We start from the raw sequence: 10,003 nt of genomic DNA on the forward strand, positions 1-10,003 counted from the left end.
GACCATCTATTGCCGATTCTCTCACCATGCAGATTGTGTCGGAGAGAGAGGGACAGGACAAGGTGAATGTCAACACCTCATCCTTTTTTCCTCAGATGTAAGGCACAACCAGAAATGTACAATTACATAGTTACAGAGAAAAGTAGATATTACTAAGCCTCAGTTTTCGGGGCTGTGGTGGAGAAGTTCAGGACCAGGTCAACATTTTGGAAAGGTGTAATAGAATAAGCAACATTCTGATGTCCTCATAATTTTCACCATGTATCTTTCTCCTCAGGCCGTAACGCCAAGAATGTCATCAACATCGTCCACGCTCTTGTTATTTCAGCTCCTCCTCGGCCTTTTCAATCCATACCTGTCGACTTGTCAAAAATGGGAATCTTTTAAGAGACACCAGATTACCAGCTCCGCGGTGATCAACTGCGATGCTGTCATGGCAGGAGAATGCCCGGAGACGCAAAGCTTCATCTACACAGATCCGAGAATCCTGGAAAACGTCTGCAAATATATCACCGGACAGAAAAACATCAGCAAAAGCAAAGAATTCAGAGTCAGCACCTGTAAGAAAATACCGAACACATCCTGCAGCTACGGGAACGCAGAAGTCCAACTTGGGGTGATATGCCTGACCTGCCGAAACAGGAAACCGGTCCAATTTGTTAAAATGGGAAATTGTTAGAATCGGCTTCAATTCTCGCAGTGTTTGACTTTGGGGTAAAATACGATGGTATCAATAAAAATATCAGCTGGCCATATACAAAGGAAAATAAAAAGAAACATTAAATATGACACACTAAACCATTTCTTAACTTGAACCAAGAGGTTTACCGTATTTATGCATTTTTTTGTACTGAAAAATTTTGATTTTTTTAACTGCGTTTTTTTTTTTCTAAGCGATTATACATCTTGGGAGGAGAGAAGGAAAAAAAATAAGCAAGCACAAAAATTAAAATGCCCGGTCCTGCATCAGGGTTAATCTATGATACCATATACTGAAAATGGAAATAAAGAAAACTCTTCATATATCTAGTAAAATGGCGGGTCTGAAACTTTTTATTAGGTCGCAGGCTGATATAATAATCCATCTGCATTAAAGGGACTCTGTCACCTGAATTTGGAGGGAACAATCTTCAGCCATGGAGGCGGGGTTTTGGGGTTTTTGATTCACCCTTTCCTTACCCGCTGGCTGCATGCTGGCCGCACTATTGGATTGAAGTTCATTCTCTGTCCTCCATAGTACACGCCTGTGCAAAGGCAATCTTGCACAGCGCAGGCGTGTACTATGGAGGACAGAGAATGAACTTCAATCCAATATTGCAGCCAGCATGCAGCCAGCGGGTAAGGAAAGGGTGAATCAAACACCCAAAAACCCCGCCTCCATGGCTGAAGATTGTTCCCTCCAAATTCAGGTGACAGTGTCCCTTTAACCAAATGCTGCGGTTGCTATTGGAATATAAAATTACGTTCCTGTGATGAGTATTTGAGGAATTTTTGATACTGAATATTTTATGCACCTATTTGCTAAATTATGTTACTTGCAGTTTTTTTTTTCATGGTATTTTTGAGGTTTTTTTATACTTTTTTTTATCTCTGGTGGGTCATGTTTTAACCTTTTTTACGACCTATGATGTATAGGTACCGCATAGGTCGCCTCCCTCCCTTCAACTTGCAGCTTCAAGTCTCGTAAGAAGACTATTGAAGCCAGTAAAAAGTTAAAAAAAGTTTTAAAAAATATAAATATATATATATCTACTATATAATTGTCTAAGGGTCACTTCCGTCTGTCAGTCTGTCCTTCTGTCACAGTTATTCGTTCGCTGATTGGTCTCACCAGCTGCCTGTCATGGCTGCCGCGACCAATCAGTGACGGGCACAGTCCGGAAGAAAATGGCCGCTCCTTACTCCCCGCAGTCAGTGCCTGTCGCCCGCATACTCCCCTCCGGTCACCGCTAACACAGGGTTAATGCCGGCGGTAACGGACCGCGTTATGCCGCGGGTAACGCACTCCGTTACCGCCGCTATTAACCCTGTGTGTCCCCAACTTTTTACTATTGACGCTGCCTATGCGGCATCAATAGTAAAAAATGTAATGTTAAAAATAATTAAAACAAAATAAACCTGCTATACTCACCCTCCGTAGTCCGCTGAGCCGCTCCCGCCGGCCGCCATCTTCCGCTGCAGATTCCGGTGGCAAAGATGGTATTGCAGAAGGACCTGCCATGACGTCACGGTCATGTGACCGCGACGTCATCACAGGTCCTGCGCTCTGGTACGAACCCTGGGACCGCAAGCTGCCGTGGACTACAAGGGGCCTTCGGAAAGGTGAGTATATGTTTATTTTTTATTTTTTCACCTGTGACAAATCTGGCTGGGCAATATACTACGTAGCTGGGCAATATACTACGTGGCTCTGTGCTGTATACTATGTCACTCGGCAATATACTACGTCACTGGGCAATATACTACGTTACTGGCCAATATACTATGTGGCTCTGTGCTGTATACTACGTCGCTGTGCGATATACTATGTGACTGCGCAATATACTACGTGGGCTGTGCAATATACTACGTGACTGGGCAATATACTACGTGGCTGGGCAATATACTACGTGACTGGGCAATATACTACATGGGCTGTGCAATATATTACGTGACTGGGCAATATACTACGTGACTGGGCAATATACTACGTGACTGGGCAATATACTACGTGGCTGGGCAATATACTACATGGGCTGTGCAATATACTAAGTGGAATGTGCAATATACTACGTGGACTGGGCAATATACTACGTGGACTGTGCAATATACTACGTGGACTGTGCAATATACTACGTGGACTGTGCAATATACTACGTGGACGTGCATATTCTAGAATACCCGATGCCTTAGAATCGGGCCATCATCTAGTGTATATATAAAAGTTCAAATCACCCTCTTTTTGCTACATTGAAAATAAAACAAATAAAAAATGCACATATTTTCTATCGCTACGTTCAGAAACGTCTGATCTATCAAAATATAAAAAGAATTAATCAGATGAGTAAACAGGGTAACGAGAATAAAATAAAAACGCTAGAATTACTTTTTTTTGTCTACGCAACATTGCAATACAATGCAATAATGGACGATCAAAAGATGTTATCTACACCAAAATAATATAGAAAAAATGTCAGCTCGGCACACAAAAAATAAGCCCTCAGCCAGCTCCAGATCCCAAAAAATGGAGACGCTACAGGTCTCGGAAAATGGCTCCTATTTTTGTTCACCACTTAAATAAAAAAGAACCAAGACATGTTTGCTGTCTACAAACTAGTAATGACCCGGAGAATCATAATGGCAGGTCAGTTTTAGCATTTTGTGAACATGGTAAAAAAAAAAAGAAAAATGAAAAAAAAAACAATTCTGGAATTGCATTTTTATTGTAATTTCACCTCACTTGGAATATTTCCTCCGTTTTCCAGTTACATTATATGGTAAAACCAATGGTGTCGTTCAAAAGTACAAACTCGTCCCACAAAAATCAAGCCCTCACATGGTCATATTGATGGAAAAATTAGGTAAGGCTCTGGGAAGCAGGGGAACAAAAAACGAAAACGCAAAAACGGAAAATCCTAAGGTGATGAAGGGGTTAAACCACGCTACTTTGTTTTTGATGCTTCCTGGCATTTGGCTTTGATAACACTTCATTGATACAGTGATGCGCGGATTACACCTGTTTTTAGTGCATTTCCTCAGCAAATGGATTTTCCGCACCTAATGCAATTCTATGGGGAAAATCTGCACGTGACACTCAGCATGCCCGCAAGAGAAGATGACGTGTGGCGGATTTTAAACACGCTGATCAGATTACAAAAAGCGATGGTGGCAGCGCTAGGTGGGTGGGGACTGTCTAACAAGTCTGCAGCATATGGACACATGACGTATAGAAAAGGGTGAAAAAAAGACGAAGTTTCCAGAGTTTAGGAGAAATCCACGTCTGTTATCAGTGAGGCAAAAAAAACCACAGCGCCCAACGTGGGGCTCGAACCCACGACCCTGAGATTAAGAGTCTCATGCTCTACCGACTGAGCTAGCCGGGCTGCATGCCTCCTTACATGGCCTATGTTTACATCTACGTAGTAGACCCACCTCCCCTCCCCCACACTGCCATCTGTAGGGACTCAAGTTACACCACATTCCACTTATGGGGGTGGAGCGCAGACTGGAGTTTTAGGGCTCCTTCTCACTTGTGTGAAATACATCCGAGTCTCGCAGGTTAAAACCCGACTCTGCCGCCGGCACTCCAGAGCGGAGCGTGCGGCTCCATGTATTGCGCTCTGGAGTGCCGGCGGCAGAGACGGGATTTCACGCAAGTGAGAAGGAGCCCTTAGGCTACGTTCACATTTGCGTTGTGCGCCGCTGCGTCGGCAACGCACAACGCAAATAAAAACGCACGCAAAAACGCTGCGTTTTGCGACGCATGCGTCCTTTTTTGCCGAAATTTGGACGCAAGAAAAATGCAACTTGTTGCATTTTCTGCGCCCAACGCTTGCGGCAAGAAAAACGCATGCGTCGCACAACGCAGCACAACGCATGTCCATGTGCCCCCCATGTTAAATATAGGGGCGCATGACGCATGCGTTGCCGCAGCGTTTCCCGACGCAGCGTCGGGAAACGCTAATGTGAACGTTACCTTAGTCATACATTCACTATTGGCAACACCCGTAAAATGCCTTTAAGGGCTCATTCTCACATGCGAGAAACTCGGATGCGTCTCGCATGTCAATACCTGGCACTACACCCGGTACTCGGAGCGGAGCGTGCGGGCGCGTAGCAATACATGCAGCTGCAATCCTGAGCGCCGGCGGCAGTGCCAGGTATTGACATGCGAGGCTCATCCGAGTTTCTCACATGTAAGAATGAGCCAAGGCTCATACAGAGGAAACGGTAATGACATGACAGTGATGTAAGAGAAGACGGTGATCCCTTTAAGAATTTAGAGAGGCCTAGCAAAGCATATAGGCCTGAGCTGACTGCGTTGCTCATAGCAACCAATCACAGAGCAGCTTTCATTTTTCAAGAGCAGAATATGAAATTAAAGCTGAGCTCCAATTGGTTGCTATGGGCAACAAAGCAAGTGCTTCTCCCAGACAGTTTAATGGGTTCCATTTTCAGCCCATAGAAGTGAACGGGATTTATTCCCGCACGGTCCACGTTTCTATTGCTCACTAATGTGTATTTGTTCCATTTTCTGTCATCCGTAGTAATACGTTTTTACAGAAACTGTTAATGGCTAAGAAGCGCTGAAACCGGCCAAAGGACACGTTCACACATTGCGTTTCTGCTGCGTTTATTTATTTTTTTTTCACATGAACTAAGCAGAGCGTTAGCAGGAAAAACGCTGCATACGTTACACACGTTTTTTATGCTTTTTTTTCATGCGCATTGTCTCATTCTTCTGATCTTAGAAACACAAATTAAGGGCAAAATCTCAACAGCAAAAACATGAAAAACTGACCTTTTTTTAAGACACTCGTTAATCTCAATGCGAAAAAAAACGCTACACGTACACTGAATGGAAAAAAAATGACAAAAGAAAATACAGAACATGGGAATGCATCATAATAATAATAATAATAATGTGATTTTAGATATCTCATTCATTTTGCTGCTACTGTAAAATGCTGCACAAAGATACAAGCAGAAAAAAAAAGTACAATCAATTCTGCTAGGTGTGAATGTACCGTAAGGCTTTGTGCACACGTCCGGAATGCATGCAGAATTTTCGTGAGATAAACCTGAGGTTTTCCGCAGGAATTCTGCATGCGGATTCTTCACGTTTTTTGCACGTTTTTTTTTTGCAGATTTTTTGCGGTTTTTCCCAGACACTAATATAATGGGAAATCCGCAAAAAATCCGCAAAAATAATGAACATGTTGCTTCTTTTATAATAATAATAATAATAATAATTTTTATTTATATAGCGCCAACATATTCCGCAGCGCTTTACAAATTATAGAGGGGACTTGTACATACAATAGACATTACAGCATAACAGAAATACAGTTCAAAACAGATACCAAGAGGAGTGAGGGCCCTGCTCGTAAGCTTACAAACTATGAGGAAAAGGGGAGACACGAGAGGTGGATGGTAACAATTGCTATAGTTATTCGGACCAGCCATAGTGTAAGGCTTGGGTGTTCATGTAAAGCTGCATGAACCAGTTAATTAATTTTTTTTTTTTTTTTTTTTTAATATAGGCCACACAGGGATCGTTAGGTTAATGCATTGAGGCGGTAGGCCAGTCTGAACAAATGAGTTTTTAGGGCACGCTTAAAACTGTGGGGATTGGGGATTAATCGTATTATCCTAGGTAGTGCATTCCAAAGAATCGGCGCAGCACGTGTAAAGTCTTGGAGACGGGAGTGGGAGGTTCTGATTATTGAGGATGCTAACCTGAGGTCATCAGCGGAGCGGAGGGCACGGGTAGGGTGGTAGACTGAGACCAGAGAGGAGATGTAGGGTGGTGCTGAGCCATGGAGTGCTTTGTGGATGAGGGTAATAGTTTTGTACTGGATTCTTGAGTGGATGGGTAACCAGTGTAATGACTGGCACAAGGTAGAGGCATCGGTGTAACGGTTGGTGAGGAATATGATCCTGGCAGCAGCATTCAGGACAGATTGGAGCGGGGAGAGTTTGGTAAGAGGGAGGCCGATTAGTAGAGAGTTACAATAGTCCAGACGAGAATGAATAAGTGAAACAGTAATAGTTTTTGCAGAGTCGAAAGTAAGAAAAGGGCGAATTCTAGAAATGTTTTTGAGATGCAGGTAAGAAGAGCGAGCCAGGATGCGTTTTTTTTTGCGGAAAAAAAACGCAACATGTGCACAAAAATTGCGGAATGTATTCTAAATGATAGGATGCATATGCATGCGTATCGCGAAAAAACGTGAAAATTCCGGAGCGTGTGCACATACCCTAAGGGCGTAGGGCATGTGCACACATTGAAGGTTTTTTCGGTGCATTTTTTTTTTTTTAGAGAAAAAAAGTAGCGTTTTATAGCACCAGCAGAAAGAATGAGATTTCTGAATTCATTCACACACTGCTTTTTTTTTTTCCTTGAGTATTTTAACCATAAGGCTATGATCACACGTTGTGTTTTTGCAGCGTTTTTTTTTTCTGCAAGAAAAAACCTGCTGTATTGGCGTCAAAGAAGCAACGTAAAAAAGCAGATTTTGCTGAGTCTTTGCCAGGCTTTTTGTGGCGTTTTTGGTGCCTTTTTTAATGCTTTTTTGTCAAGGTACATTCGTCTCTTGTGCATACTGATAAAGTTTAGTGCATAAAAAAAGTCTGATTCAACTTCATCAGGTTTTGGGACCAAATAGGCAGCAAGGCCTGATACCTGCTAGATCTATGTCCAGCCCATAGATCTTAACAGCTCATTTACATATGAAAAAAAAAGTGGATTTCTCTGCAATAATACAACAGATTAGAGATATCAAGGTATCATTTTATTCAGCTTTCTATGACCTACATGCCCATGTAGACATCATCTTAGGAGGGTTGGTCCTACTCAGATTCCCTTTAAAAATGTTCACGCAATTTACAGGATTGTCCACCAGGTGTCACTGTTGACTCATTTAACTCATCCTGAAGAGAGTGATGGGTGGAAGGAAAGAAGGATTCAGCTGCAATCATAATTATTCAGCCTCCATTGCAAATTTGGTTTATAAGCAAAATGTGCAACCTTTCTGAAAATCAATGTAAATATAATAAGTGGTTTCTCCATAATCTGCACATAAAGTCACTTTTTGATGATCACTGCAGTCACAGAATTATTCAACCCCCTGATTAGAAACCACATTTGACTTCGGCACCTGATGTAATAATCTAAGGCAGTGTTCCCCAACTCCGGTCCTCAAGAGCCACGAACAGGTCATGTTTTGAGGATTTCCTTAGTATTGCACAGGTCATTGAATGCTTTCCTGTCCAGGTGATGCAATTATCACCTGTGCAATACTAGGGAAATCCTGAAAACATGACCTGTTGGTGGCTCTTGAGGACCGGACTTGGGGAACACTGATCTAAGGCTTCATTAGTTGCATCAGATGAGCATGAGTTAAAAGACATCAAATACCTGAACTGGCTGGGGGAGCTGTTGACTATAGTGTTTGATTGCAGGTTAGAATTACGGCAAATTCAAGAGAGTGGTCCAGAAAGTTGTGAGTAGAGATCATCGGCTGGCGCAAATGCAGAATGAAGAGGGCATAGCCCGACTCCTAAAGTTGCTTGCTCAAGGTAAAAATATGTGCCTGTCTATCCCACGGAACAAGGGCTCCAACCTCTCACAGGAAAAGACCCTTTCACTGTGAGAAGAACCCGCAGTGCTCATTCACATATGAAACTCCACCTCAGTCTCCCACAGAAGGCCAGGAAGAAGATGCCCCAATGCCAACACAGGAGTCTATTATCTTCCTACACAACTAGGAAAAAGGAAAATAGCCAGCTCACCAATGACGATCACAGGTGCACGGATCTCCGTTGCAGGCAAACGAACATGTCCTCCAAAGAAAAAAAAAAGGGATTGAGATCCAGCTCCTAAAATACGGTAATATTTATTGAGTTCCAAAAAGATAAAATCCACAAACATGGGATAACCAAGCTCCCTCCGGTAGGTGCCCCTGCATATGAAGGGCTATACGGCAACGCGTTTCGATCTGACGATCTTTTTCACAGCCAGCTATTCTTTTTCACAGCTATTATCTTCCTCCCCCTTCGGCAAAGCCTAAAGTGTTACGCATCTCAGTCGGATTGAAAGTGCTTCACCTCTTTACCATATGGCTGCTGCCCTCTGCTGTGCTCCACGCAAGGTTTTACAACTGGCCTGATGTGCTGTCATGACATCACCTGCCTATGCCTATAGATTTCCCACTAATACACACACCTGCATCATGTTATTAAGACTCTTAGTTCCTGGTTCATTTTTGGGTTATAAAATTTGGATTGGCATAGATATTTTACTGTGATGAACATATTGTTTAATTTGTGATTAATAAAGCTGTGGCCAATTGTAAATCCCAGAGGAATCCTTGTTTTAATTGATCTACTGGTTTGTCAATGCCTATAGTGAAGCATGGTGGTGGCTCAGTAATACCTACAGTGAATCATGTCGGTGGCTCAGAGATGCCTACAGTGAAGCATGTTGGTGGCTCAGTAATGCCTAAAGTGAATCATGCCGGTGGCTCAGTGATGTATGAAGTGAAGCATGGTGGTGGCTTTGTGATGTCTACAGTGAAGCATGATGGTGGCTCATAGATACCTACAGTGAAGCATGTTGGTGGTGCAGTAATGACTATAGTGAAGCATGGTGGTGGCTTAGTGATGTCTACAGTGAAGCATGACGTGGCTCAGAGATGCCTACAGTGAAGCATGTTGGTGGTTCAGTAAGGACTATAGTGAAGCATGATGGTGGCTCAGTAATGCCTATAGTGAATCATGCCAGTGGCTCAGTGATGTATGAAGTGAAGCATGGTGGTGGCTTAGTGATGTCTACAGTGAAACATGATGGTGGCTCAGAGATACCTACAGTGAAGCATTTTGGTGGTTCAGTAATGACTATAGTGAAGCATGGTGGTGGCTTAGTGATGTCTACAGTGAAGCATGACGTGGCTCAGAGATGCCTACAGTGAAGCATAACCTCAGAATTATGTCATGCCTAGGTTCAGGCAGCTCATGAAAAGTATATACATCCAAAAAAGCGAAAAAAAAGCTATAGCCTTAAAATACAAATGTTTTATTTCAATCAATAGTTAAAATCAACATTTTAAATAAGACAGAAGGATAAGAAGTTATGAAGACACTGTGCAAACCATATATGGACCAGCCTACGGATAAATGGCGCTGTTGGGCTTATGTGAAAAAAGGAACATATGGGTATACAGGGGAAAGGTGAATCCACATTGGGAAAAGAGCCCCTCCTACAGTTAATGTATCTTTACCTATATGCCTTAAATAAAGGTTATAC

General features: G+C 42.7%; 1 non-coding gene across 1 annotated transcript; it reads right to left on the reverse strand.

Annotated features, from left to right (window-relative positions):
* Positions 1 to 4,009: 4,009 nt before the first annotated feature.
* TRNAK-CUU (transfer RNA lysine (anticodon CUU)) lies at positions 4,010 to 4,082 on the reverse strand. Its single transcript has one exon. It is a non-coding gene; the product is annotated as a tRNA-Lys (tRNA).
* Positions 4,083 to 10,003: the final 5,921 nt, after the last annotated feature.

Source organism: Ranitomeya imitator, chromosome 2 (assembly GCF_032444005.1).
Source record: "Ranitomeya imitator isolate aRanImi1 chromosome 2, aRanImi1.pri, whole genome shotgun sequence".
Lineage (NCBI taxonomy): Eukaryota > Metazoa > Chordata > Amphibia > Anura > Dendrobatidae > Ranitomeya > Ranitomeya imitator.